Genomic DNA, 13,179 nt, shown 5'->3' on the forward strand with positions numbered 1-13,179 from the left:
AACCTATATACAATTACATGTAGTTCTTGTGTATAGCGAATCACTTTACTACATACAAAAAATAACGTGGCTTTTTGATCGAGGTCGAAGTGATCTGTGTAAATGACCGACATCGAGATGACAGTCTAAATCCTACCCTTCTATGTGCAGTAACCATGCCATAAGGATAGGTCCGACTACAAAAATGAGTCGTAAATGTATCAAAATCTTGTATGTCAAGATGGCAGTCTCATAATCATTGGATGCACATTTCTGATCAACATTCCATGTGAAGTTGGTCTCGTCTCCCTTTGTCGTCTTGGGTAAACATCGTAAACGTCCCTGTGGAATAATATCGCGGCTGGGTAGTCAAGTGTAAACTTCATGATGTTAGCAGTGTGCAAATCGTTGCTAATGATATCGCTGTAAGAAGATTATGACGGCGTACCACCAGCCTTCGGTCTTTTTGGAAGCAATATAGATATGGTGTACAAGTCATGCACTCAGGTGGGATCCGCGAGGCAGACAGCGCCCGGGAAGGCCGTGGACCACATGGCGACGATCAACAGAACACGAGGTTAGGAAGATAGGGAGGAACTGGACCCAAGTTGAGAGAACTGCCCAGGAGAGGAAGCGGAAAAATCTTGTTGGCCACCTATGCTCCACTTGGAGTAACATGGTTAAAAGTAGGTCAGTAAACGTACAGCTCATAAGCGTATGTCGTTAATATAAGCTCATTTACAACCGTGAAAATTGCCACCAATTCAAGGCAGCAAATAAACAACTGACATGAAAATGAGTCGCGAAAACATATAAAAGCCCCCCCCCCCCCCATCTTGCATTAGGTATTCTTAAATGACAATCAAGCTCTCTTGTCAGAGGAAACTAGCTCGTCAGACATCTATTACCTATCTCAAACGTGTCACGTCTAAGATGGCCAAATTCGATTGGAAATGAAGGTGTATCACCAACCTGAGATCAAGCTTTTTTTGCTCCTACGTCCTATACAAAACCCCGCGAAAAAGCAACAAAATCCACTGCAAGAGCGGCTGTTCCAACTACTTGACACACCCGTACCCGTATGTGTTATATAATGCCAAAAGCAGCGAGGGAAGCATAATTGGTATAACGGCAATCGCCGATCGTAGTGTATAATCGTAGTGCAGTCATGCTTTCTGCTCCATCGGCAGGGGTGTCTACAAAACCAAGACCCAAGACCCAAGACCCAAGACCTACAAAACCAAGACCCAAGATGTTGATGGGTCTTGGTTTTGTAGGTCTTGGTTTTGTAGGTGGGGGTCTTGGTTTTGTAGGTCTTGGGTCTTGGGTCTTGGGTCTTGGTTTTGTAGACACCCCCATCGGCAGTCAAGATAACAACCAATGAAAGGGCGTGCTTGGATACGCGTGCTACAACCTTTGATTGCGGCGCTCTGATTGGGCGCTTTTTTCTACCACTGCAATCCGTCGGAAAGGTATGGGATTTGAAATATCGACAGACGGAGTATATTGATAACCACTGGTTATGCCAGGATGGAGTGGTACATTCATGCCTTTTCAATCATGTTGACTGAAGCCCATCTCCTCTACGAGTTGATCCGAATGTCGTTCGACACAGTCAACACCCCTAATGCAAAATGCATCAGACTCGGTCCCTGCGTGTGTAGTCTGTTTGCTGAAGTTAGTAATCGACTTACATGTTGTCTTTGACACTTTGCTGGTTGATGAGTGAATGGACATGCCAGCGGACAGTTTACTAGACGAGGAGCAGAATATATCGTCATGAGTAGGTGGCTAATGGGATAAACGAAGACATATCGATTGCCGAGTACTTGAATGCATATATCCGAAGGACGATCCTGTAAAGTACTATAACTTGTGAGATTGGTTTCTGAGAGTCTCATCCGAGGTGGGCGACCCTTTGATGGCATATGATTGGCAACACCAAACTTTCAGTCTGCACTTCACGTTAAACCCTTATGCACGTCATAACCAATTCGAGTCAGCACACCAAAAAGTTGTCTTCGAATATCCGAGAAATAGTACATGTACATGAAATAAGAAAATGAACAAAGCTTATCTTGACAACTTCATTCCGTTTGGTAATATACCTTTAAGGGTGGTTTCGCAGGCGCACGGATAGCACGACGTGAACGTTTAGCTAGACGTAACCGTTTTATTCACTGCTGCATCATTTTGGTGGTTTCGCTGCGCACGAGAAAACGGTTACGTTTAAGTCTAGGTGGCGCGAATTTTGAAAATGGCGCTATCCGTGCGCCTGCGAAACCACCCTATAATACAATAGCATACGTTTAGTATACATTGGAACCTCTCTATTTAGAGACACTCTCGGGACTGACGAATGCTGTCCTTATTATAAAACACAAACGCCCGACCAGAAAACGACCAACTGCACTTCAAACATGATAGACACTCAGCGACTGGTCTCACTGGACTGCACAAACAACAAGTTCATTGACGAGACAGGTCACTGAGACGCTCTCGTGTAAAGAAAAAATGAAAGATATTCCGCGAGCGGGTTCGAACTCGGAACCCTCACCTCTTAATCCTTGCCGTCTTACCCATTATGCCATAAAGCCGTTGTTGTGCATGAACATATTTTTCAATTGTTCATTTCATGTACACGCTTGACAGAATGGCGTCTTTTGTGCCATCTGTACCATTTTCAGTTTCAAAGTGGACTTTAAAATTTGCCCTTAAACAATATTGGCATAGTGAATTCATGAGAAACATAATCAGAAGATGAACATGACACCCTGTAATGATTATAGGAGCACGCAGCTATTTATAGAGTTTTAAAGATGCAAACAAATTTCCCGCTTTGCTTGTATTAAAACCATGCGTGTATCGAAGAACTGTCTGAATAGGTGCCGTTCGATTTCAAACAATGATCACGCGAGGTCGCAATGGCCACTTATAGTAAGATATATGAACTGATGCTCATATCTGTGCTCCACATCCAGTGCTCTGTTGGTGAATACGGTAGCGCCACTGCGGCCTGCTGGTAACCTATCATATCTGAGGGCTTTTGAAACATGGCGGACGGGCGTTAGTGTTTTCTAACTTGCCCATTAGGTTTTTTATGCATGCATGTCAGCTTTAAGACAAAATGTATTAATATTGTTGTAAATGTATAAGCCAGTTAGAGGTGGTCAAAATAAACGACACAGATGGTAAGAATTGTCTCCTCGTGTTGCTGCATGAAAGATTCCGTACGGTAACGGGCCCTCTCCAAAGAGCCAACGAAGCAGTCCTCCATTACCGAAGTAACCATCAGAGAAGCCCCGTCACAGAACTCTGTCTTTAAAACTTACGGTGATCGTACACAGAAAATAAATAGCACACATAACCTTTAATAGTGATTGCTGGGAGTACTCTATCTACTTTGATCTATAAGCCCTCCCATGGTGAACCGTAGATAAGTCGCTTACATTTATCTTGAAGCAAACATCAACTATCAAAGGCCATCTCATCAAACATTTATTTAGCTACAGTTGGCGGTTTTTTCAGTCTGAGACTCGAAACCAATTGTCGCCAATTCCATTAGTAATTGAACGCATATCGCTTCAAACGTGTCGCATTATAAATTCTGTTTTACTCTGACTTGGACGGCCATATTTTCTGGTTACAGTTCGTCTGCTCTTAATTCCTACCCTTAGGCCATGTCTGCGACAATTCTCGCGAAAGCCATGTCCTTGCTTGAAATGTTTCGGGTAGCATGTTTCTCAAGTTGCTTATCAGCTGCTGTCTCGGCAGTTACGTTGGCGTTCGGTCCTCACGCTCAAGTTAAAGATGGTTCTGTAGACTGCCAAATATTTGCGCCGATTCATTTTGAGATTCGCAAAATCTTCTCGATCAGGACACATTCTGTACCTGTCTCATCAATGGCTTTTCTTTTCCCCACGACAGGCTTGACGGGTTACAAATTCTACACGAAATGGCGAAACTGGGTTATTGTCACGTAAATGCTTCTCATTTCCGAGTTGCCTCCAATTAAGATTTACTAAGGACTCGCAGTTATTCATTTTTAACTATAAACAACCAATGAAGCAATAAAGGTTGCCACCGAGAGTAATTGCTTGTCAGGTGAACGACTTGGCAACAAAAATTGCCCCAGGTTCATTTCTAGCACACAGCACACACGACGAATTTCATATATTTCTGGAAACATTTACCAAATGTAAAACTTGTTTTGCCAAATATTCGCGACGGAAGAAGAGTTCTTACGCAATCGGCTCTCATGAATACAGCCATTCCATGCCTCTTTCGGCCCCCCAGCACTTCCGTGGTTGAGGGCCCACGCATCAATCCTCAACCTTTACTGTCAACTACAGCGTCAGCTGATGTTGCTGGTAAAGGTAAAAACGGTAAACGAAGGGATTGAAAGGCAGAACCACGCATTATGTCCAATTGTGTTTCCCATCAAAGCACAGTTAATGTTTCAAAATTGATCTGTCGTCGATTTAAGTTCGTTTGATATTCAAACTGTAGAAAACTAGCTTTTAGCTTTCGTCTGGCAATATAATCATTGGTGTTGCATTCCATAGCAGCACGACTGATTCGTTTTAAAGTCAAGTTATCTGCAACAACGCAATCCAGATATTTAATGATACAGCCCATCGAGAATTCTCCCCCATCCTCCTAAAGCCCAACCAATGGCAGTCCTCATGTGGTCTTTAATGATCGAATTATTACCTCATTCGCGGTTTAATGATCGTGACCCTAATTTCGATCACATAAAGAGAATTAAAACATTGCTCGTCATAAAAGTTGAGAAGCCATTGGTGATGGCCAATGAATGAAATAAACCTTGAAAATAAATTGAAATCGGGATCTCTTGATTTTTTATAAAGAGAACATTCGTGGCTGTTAAAAACAGACAAGACTGTGAGTTTATATGAGGAATGATCAGCCTTGGGTACACGTCGTGCCAGTGTCTTGATAAAGCCAATTTGCCTTTGTGCCAGCAGCAGGATGCACATCAAAGACTCCCTCCAGCCCCTCAGTAAGAGTATAAGCTCTTAATAATCCGTTATTGCCCACCGACCAGAGTGCTTAAGGAATATGAATATACCTGTCAGGGAGAAAAAAAATTCAAAGCCGATTAGCTTTTTTCAAAGCAGCTTCCGTCGTCTCAATGCTTTAAAAGATGATTGGGGATCGGAAGAGGTTGATATTTAGATGGAACCAGTAAGTGCTTGCTGGGGCTTATTCGTTTAAAATATGACCAGCAACGTGGCGGTCGTGAGATCGATTCCATTCCGGGGCATATAGTCAAACAGTGGCCTTCCCTTATCGTGATTTTGTCTTCCTCAAAGCAATTATTGGTGCGGTTTGAATACGTAAATGTGCTTTATTCTTACAATGTCATGATTGTTTGACCACTCCAATATCGAACATTGAACGCGAGGTTGTTTTCGGCACCAAACGTAAATCAATGGAAAATCATCACCCATAATAAAGGTCATGGTCCCATTCCGTGCGTGTTCTCTGACCGAATATATGGAGACGACCTCATCGCCAATATGGCTTCGCCGATACTGCTTCACTGGATTCGCCTTTTCCATTTAGCTGTACATGTAGTTATTGGATCTATAGCTCCTTATCTATTTACGCCGGTTGGGGTTTTTTTACCGTTGAGAGGTTTCGGAAAAGTTTTCCTATTTGACGCAAAAAGACATTATGAATAATTCTTACGGCTGTTTACCAAATAGTTTGTCTTGCATACTTTCTAAAGTATTTCGAATTAGGAATGCCCCTGACAGGTGCTTTTTGGTAACTCAGCTATTGAAAGAAATATCTCTCAACTGACGGCGGGGTATTGTCTCTATGATGTGATCACCAGATAGACTCCACGAATGATCAGCGAAAAATGTCTCACCCATGAAACTTTCTTTCAGTTATTCATGGCAGCTATTGAAAGATCAGTACGGTATTTGTTATCGAAGAAGATAGGCAACGATGTCAGTTCGTCAGTTGAATTGGGTAAGGTTCACTATTCACAATATCTGGTCTCCTGGTCATCTAATGTCGGCTTCGAGTGGCGCCAGACAGCCTATTGATAGTCAACGCTGGCTCAGACATGTCAGAGGACAAAACATGTGCCTCAGCCTTGTGAGTTGGCGAGCCTCTTGGCTGAGGTCGATTAAGTCAATCTTAGAGATATACACCTAGCATTCAGTCCAAGGCCCAATGTCCAAAAGCTATCTAATTGGGTTTTTTTAGAGTTACAGTACATGTAATTGGAATGTCGCTTGCCTGTCGATGCATTGTGCGGGATGACATTGATGATAATGATACGCATTCTGTGTGTGATTTAACAAGATCATCACCAGCTTCTCGCTTTAGTACATGTCACCCTGAAAGCTGAAGACCATTTCGGCAAGCAAAGAAAATGATTATCGATAATGTTTCACAGAAAATGTCAATATACGTTACATGCCGTCTAATAATCCGGGCTAACACGCTGTCGATGTTCTCAACAATGACATGAAGGCGTTTATAGAATGCGACAGGTATTTGTGTGGAATCTCTTGTTGTTGCTCCAGACAAATCAATGTCACATCTCTTGACCCTACATGCCTGGGGCGCCGGGAACTACATGGACAAACACGGACACGAAGACCAGGATTAGTAAAAGAAGTGCAATAGTTACTGTAGATGTGAGAGGCAAGGGTCAGAACGAATATACGATGTTTATCACGCCAAAGCAACTATATTATCAGCGCATCAAATAGCATTCCGCGACGTTACTATTTATAGCTCACAAGGTCATTTGAATAAGATATTGATGACGTTTTAGTCACGTGACAGTCGGACATCGACACTTATTTCTACGCATTTGAGCTTATTTCAAAGTCAATTATCTTTGACCCTGCATTGTTTTTAGCATAAATGATACCATAGAGTCAGAGAGAGAAATATTCAGAACAATTATGTAGTATTTCCAACACTCGGACATGTGCCAGATTGAATCTAACTGCCCTAGTTAGAAAGCCTGAATCCATTACGAAACCGCATGTTTGTCCGACATTGCCTGTAATTCAGCGATGGGGAAATAGAGGGCAGCAGCTGCAGTGACGTCATTATCGCGGAATACTATTGAGAAATGGGCAACAGGTCTTTTGCAGACATTACGTATTAAGCTGGCTATGTTAACTGGAATGACGCTAGAAAAAGTGCCGCGCAATCAGCATGGCGCGCATGCCGAGACTGCCTAACAACGGCGTGATAGTAAGGATCTACATTGTTCACTCTTTCTACAGATGATAATTGTAAAAGAAATGGTTACATCGTTGCGGCTCGGCTTTTTAGTCCCAAAAAAGCCTCTCTAATCAACGGCATGTGTTGTGTTTATACTTCTCGGGATCCGTGCCCGAAAAGAGACGGAAGACGGATGAAAATCAATATTTCCTTTTGTGATCAAAATGCTGACGATCCATGGCGATTTGTCCAATTCATTTTTAGTCTTGTTGTTGGAAAATATACATTTTTATCGCTTATTCATAGTGATACCTATCATGTTTATACTTTTAAGGTCAAACCTGTTGATAGACTGGAAGTTTGACTTGTCGATTTCGACCCAATGATAAACAAGTGTAATGTCACAACCGGATTCTCGAAACTCACGGGTAAAAGTGTTAAATCCAATCAGAAAAGCCCCCATCCGCCACCAGCCAGAGAACGAAGATGTTACCGATCGGACCTCAGCTGGCATCCCGAGACCAACGATTTTTTTATCGATCGCCGTTAATGAAACATCAACAGTATATAGCTGAAATTGAAAGCATTAGAAGCGATTTGTGACGGACACTGATTGGTGTCCGGTTTCAATATATTTCCTCGTTCCATTCATCCATAATATGTCTAGATCTATCAGAATGTAATTGAAGTTAAATAGAATCTTATACTTTTTCGCTGGACGAGAGTTGTGTGGTCTAATTGGTTGAATTACATGATTGACATATCTTATAATGAGAAGTCTTCTATACACTTCTTATGGCTATGCATATGTGGACGGTATCGCCAGATAATATGTCAAACGTTGAATCAAACCAACGTGTTTGCCTGAAAAATTTTCATCTAGGTAATGATTTAGGGCCTTGCTACTATGAGAGGGGGTAAATTTCAAGTTTCCAGCAATGTCGGTAGCGGGGCGGGGCTCTCATCGTCAGGGTCCCATAACCGAGAGAACGATCCATGGCGTGATATCAGTGCGTGTCAGTTCAAGTGATCGAGCCGAGCTAAAGTCCGTTCTTCCATCAACCACGAGTAGTGCAAACCATCTTGGTCAACACCTCGAAAACAGATTGAATTCGGAGCATTGCTTTCTTACCTTTTTTCTACTGACCTTGCGCTTTTTCCGAAGCATTTAGAAATACATCATTCAGTGGCATTTAAACTAATGTGTTTGATTAACTCCCCATCAGCCTCGGAGAACAATTCGAACAAAATGATAGAAGTGTTCATGTCCTCTAACATTCATTGCGAGAAATCTCTGGTGGCTAATCAAAATGAAATATTATCGCAAATTACCTCAACAACGTCACCCACCCGCGGGAAATGTGCTGTGCAGTTTTCAATTAAACCATTCCCCACTGAATTCAGGACGAGTATGAGAGGTCATTTCAATGAATCAGGCACGATTTTCTTCTCCCATATTGGAATCTGGGGGGACACGAGAGGTGGTTAACCAGTTATTTCATTCCAAATCAAGAGAACTGTTATAAATATCTTACATTAATGGAAGATTAATGCATTATATCTGTAGGGGACAAGAGAGATGGTGGTTTGTTTTCATGAGAATCATGCCAAACAGGAGATCATGACAGCTTCAAGTTGCACTATTTCTCCTTGGGCTTTGTCTTCAGCGGATGCCTGCACAGCCGGCCGTGCGCATATCCTTGACCGTCAGCAAGCTTTTCGCCCAGCCATGGGCAGCATAACACATCTACTCTCCTGATGGAATCCCTATTCTAACTAATCCCTAACACATTATCACAGCACAACACGATTCCAACCCCGACGCATCTGCAACTGCTCGTCGTCAATTGATTTGCATTGGGGTTTTAGGTCCGCCCGTCATGTGACTGATATTGGGACAGACCTGAGGATCGATTCATATCATCAAAATTAACAATGTTCATGTGAACGAACTCACTGGTGGTTATCTTATCGCTGTTGATATCAAAATCATTAAATCAAACCACAGCAAAGATGATGACAGGTGAACGATGAGATTAATACAGTTTCTTGAAGTTACCTTTAACAGTAACATTGGATGTGTATCATTGAGTGATGTGAGACCATCGGTATCTCCGCCTCAGTCGCGACAATCGCGTTCCACACTGGCTTGACTGCCTTACAAACATATTTGTCCTCAAACTGTTCTAATTCCAACACATCGTCGAGCCCAGCGCAGCTTATACATTAGTCCTCTTCCTTTCCTCAGCAGAATTCCATTCCAGCGAAGCAGCTCGATTACGTATACGATCACTCTGGATGTGCCGCCGCCTGACCGAGTCGTTAAGCGGGATTGGCGCTGCAGGCATAAATGTTGGAACATCGAGCATATTAGTACATGGACACCACCCTTTATGCTTTCAGGGATTCAGTTCTATTAACGGACAGCTTGTGGACTCGATAAAGGATACAAAGCTTAGGAGTTATCTATTGACTGAGGGATAGCAAGGTAAGACAACATATTATTATATTCTTCCTAGATTGCAAACTTTTTTGGGAATAAATATACGTTTATACGGAATATATTTGACAACTTACTGATTTATTGGTACCACTTGCTTCAGGAAAGTTCTCAGTATAAGCCAAAAGTTGTCGACCCCACTATGTCCGTTCATGTCATATACTCTACCTTCCTTCTCGGTCTTTTTGGCATAAGGTAATCCGGTTTTCAAAATAGAGAGACAAGAAAGAGAACACAGATAGAGATAACTGACATTTTAAACCAGTTAACTTACTGTTTCCCGTTTGTATAGCGTAAAAAGTACCATGGCGGTATTCCTTTTTTCAAATGTACATAATCTTTCTTGTCTCACCTGGTGTATTCATCTTGGACAACCATAGGATTCTACATAATTTGAGAGGACTAGTAACGCTTCAGCTTGCAGCATAGCCGCCAACTTTGGCGACAAGAAGCGTTCGGCTGACGCCTCTCGACGCCAAATATGGTGGCCAGTAGATCCCGGTCAGAGCACACCTGCCAAGAATTGGCGTCCAGTAGGGTATTTTCCGCCACTTTAAGCCGGCAGCACACTAGCCGCCAACTTTAGTGACAAGAAGCGTTCGGCTGACGCCTTTCGACGCCAAAGTTGGCTACCAGTGGATCCCGGTCAGAGCACACCTGCCCAGAATTGGCGTCGAGTAGCGTCTTTTCCGCCACTTTAGGCTGCCATTTTGAAATTATGTAGACGCAAGCTGATTGGCCATAGCCTCGCCGCCGACGCCAAGTCAGGCGGCCATCCGTAGCACACCTGGCTTCTTCTTGCGTTCAAACGCGGCGACACGCGTCAAAAATCAAACATGATAGATATTTGGCGTTTAGTTGCGGCAAATGGCGTCAAGTCGCGTTCGCCGACGCCGTTCGTAGCAGACTAGGGATTTTTCAGGCGTTCAGGACTCTTGCGGCAAAAAACGCCTGTGAACGCCGAAGTTGGCGGCTAGTGTGCTGCAAGCTTTACTCTACTAAGCAAATAACATACATGTACCATCACTCTAGCCTTGGATTGAATAGCGCAAAACTAATAAACAAGAGTTTTTACGTGACATCTTCATCATCATGAAATATGAATTTTCTGGATGGCTGAACGTATCTTAGTTCATTTCCGATTACGAGATGGGATGTGTTTTTTTCATCCATATTGTGATGATAGCGGAGCTCAGCAATGTTCACGGTATTGGTTGATTGTTGGAGAGAATTTATTGAGTGCACTTGATAAAGCTGACTAAAATATTGGGTTTATTCTATCGTGTAATCAAGTTGCATTCGGCCGAATTAAAGTCGAAGCGTAGTTAGATTTGTAGAGTGACTGTACAGATCTCTTATCTGGCACCTGTTACCATTGAATCTTTGCAAACCTGTCCAAAACTGTCCAAGATTTTAATAAACCCTAATATTTTATGAGAATATATTCTTAGATATTCTCGACAGTCCCTATATTACCCCCGCCGGAACACGAACAACCATGACACAAGCTTTGAAATTAGACGCAAGAGAATTGAGCGTGTCCCCTTGACAGTGGGGCTGGTAATGAATGAGCTATTAGACTGTGATGGTTTCCGTGACTATTGAAATCAAGGAGGGCTTCCATTCCAATGGTAATTACTGTCGGAGACGTGTGCCCTGTTTATGATTTCAGGAGCCACGTACAAATGGATATGGGAAGATACTTGTCCTTTGGGATGAATTGCATCTTGAATCTATATTTGCAAAAACGTGGGGCGGGGATCAGTTCATTGAACTTAGCGTTTGTTAGGACTTGTGTTATATATGTTATGCGCGCAATAAGCTGGCGACAACTACTTCGCTCTGCACGAGGTTGTGCTCTGGTAAAAATGGCATGGGCATTTCCCCAGCCGAATTTCAAACAGCACGTGTTTAGTTGTCATCCAAATTAAATCGCTCTGAGAAAATACCTTTCGTCTGATTCTGTGTACCCAGGCAAAAATTTCCAAATTTGTTTAATGTTTTTGTCATCGTTCAAAATGTTTGACATATTTCATAAAGCGTCGGTTTTTCATTTATCCATCCCGTGCCCTGGCGAATTCTTTCACTATTGCTTGTAGCCCTGGATGTAATCTAAAAGAAGAATAGCTTCTTGATTATTAATATTTTTTATTGTTACCCGGAGCCGAATTCCTTGGAGGCAGGTTGTAACCATAGTCATCAACAAAACCGTACAGAGGCGTGTTAGGTAAAATACCTCATGGCTTTATAACAAAACTGGAAAATGATATTTTGTATTGATGGGATAAAAGCACATTCTGTGGAGACAATGGTGCTTCTAGGTAAAATATCTATAACCAATTTTGTGAGAGGTGTTTCGGTGTGTGGAACTGTCTTAATAATTGATACAATACAGCTGTTTTAGGTGATGAAAATGAAGCGTCATCGGGCTAAAGAAAAGCCGATAAACTCGCGGGACGATATGTCCTCTACGTCAGCTGTTCATGCTACTGTCCGTCGTTGGTCAAAATAATGTTTCCCGACATTTTTAACCGAATTTCATAAAACGAATGTTGAAATAGATGACTTCCAATGCCCATGTACCCGACGGTACATGGGTACGCTTACTTTGTTCGGAGGCTTCAAAATCGCCATTATGCGTCCCCACTTGAGCGAGGATGTCATGAATGTCTTTAAGTCTACATAGCCATCGCAATCATTGAATGTTTCAATCTTCACCTTATTGTTTCAATAGCTCCCCATCATTTTCGTCTTGTGAATATTTGTTATGGTATCAATACAGAATAAATTGAAATTGAAATTGTATAACGTCATACAATCTAAGCTGACGCAATGCATTGACCCTGTAGAGGATGCATATGCTGGGCAGGCAGAGAATGAAATTTTGTTTGCAGCGTTTGAACTTCTCTTCACAACTTCAAAACACTTTCCAAGTCACATATTTCCGAGTGCTCCGTTTAACAAAATTGTTTCCGGATCAGATTTTTCCGAGAGCCCCATTAAAAATATCATTTTTAAATCACTTTTCCCGAGTTCAAAAAGCAGTGAATGTGCTACCTTTCTCTTGCCGATTTTTTGGTTTATTTGTTTACGCAACTCCTGTTAAATGTGCGTAGATGCATCAGCTAGATTGCTTTTTAAGGTGACACGGGCGCATTAAAATTGGGATTACATGCCCATGAACTCAGCAGATTTTATCTTCGCATAAAACCCTGGCGACACCCTATTTGCTATTTTTAATCCGGCATTAGCTTAGTCGGGAAAACCAGTTATCTTCGTCCGGCTTTATGATAAACTAAAGAAGCTTGAGAGCAAAGGCAAGACTAAAACCTAAGACAAAAATTAAAGTTTCCTGTGACCTTATCTCCTCAATGTCCTGGGCAACTCAGGATTCCTTCTGACGGTCATTGTAGACGCCGCCTACATATACCTTGTATCAAGCTGTCCGTCTCATGAGTTTATAAATTTAAGTTATCTTA

The 13,179-nt window shown here is 42.2% G+C and overlaps 1 protein-coding gene across 4 annotated transcripts in view; it reads left to right on the forward strand.

Moving 5' to 3' along the window:
- The window catches only part of LOC135489058 (probable G-protein coupled receptor No18), a 167,538-nt gene that overhangs the window by 35,529 nt on the left and 118,830 nt on the right, over window positions 1–13,179 (forward strand). For 3 of the 4 annotated variants that reach the window (XM_064774159.1, XM_064774161.1, XM_064774162.1), the window contains exon 1: window positions 9,511–9,688. The gene's annotated coding sequence lies outside the window, so the exon portion shown is untranslated. Of the gene's footprint in view, window positions 1–9,510; window positions 9,689–13,179 lie in introns of those variants that run through there. The other variant, XM_064774160.1, reaches the window with a different exon arrangement.

The sequence above is a fragment of the Lineus longissimus genome, chromosome 6 (assembly GCF_910592395.1).
Source record: "Lineus longissimus chromosome 6, tnLinLong1.2, whole genome shotgun sequence".
NCBI lineage: Eukaryota > Metazoa > Nemertea > Pilidiophora > Heteronemertea > Lineidae > Lineus > Lineus longissimus.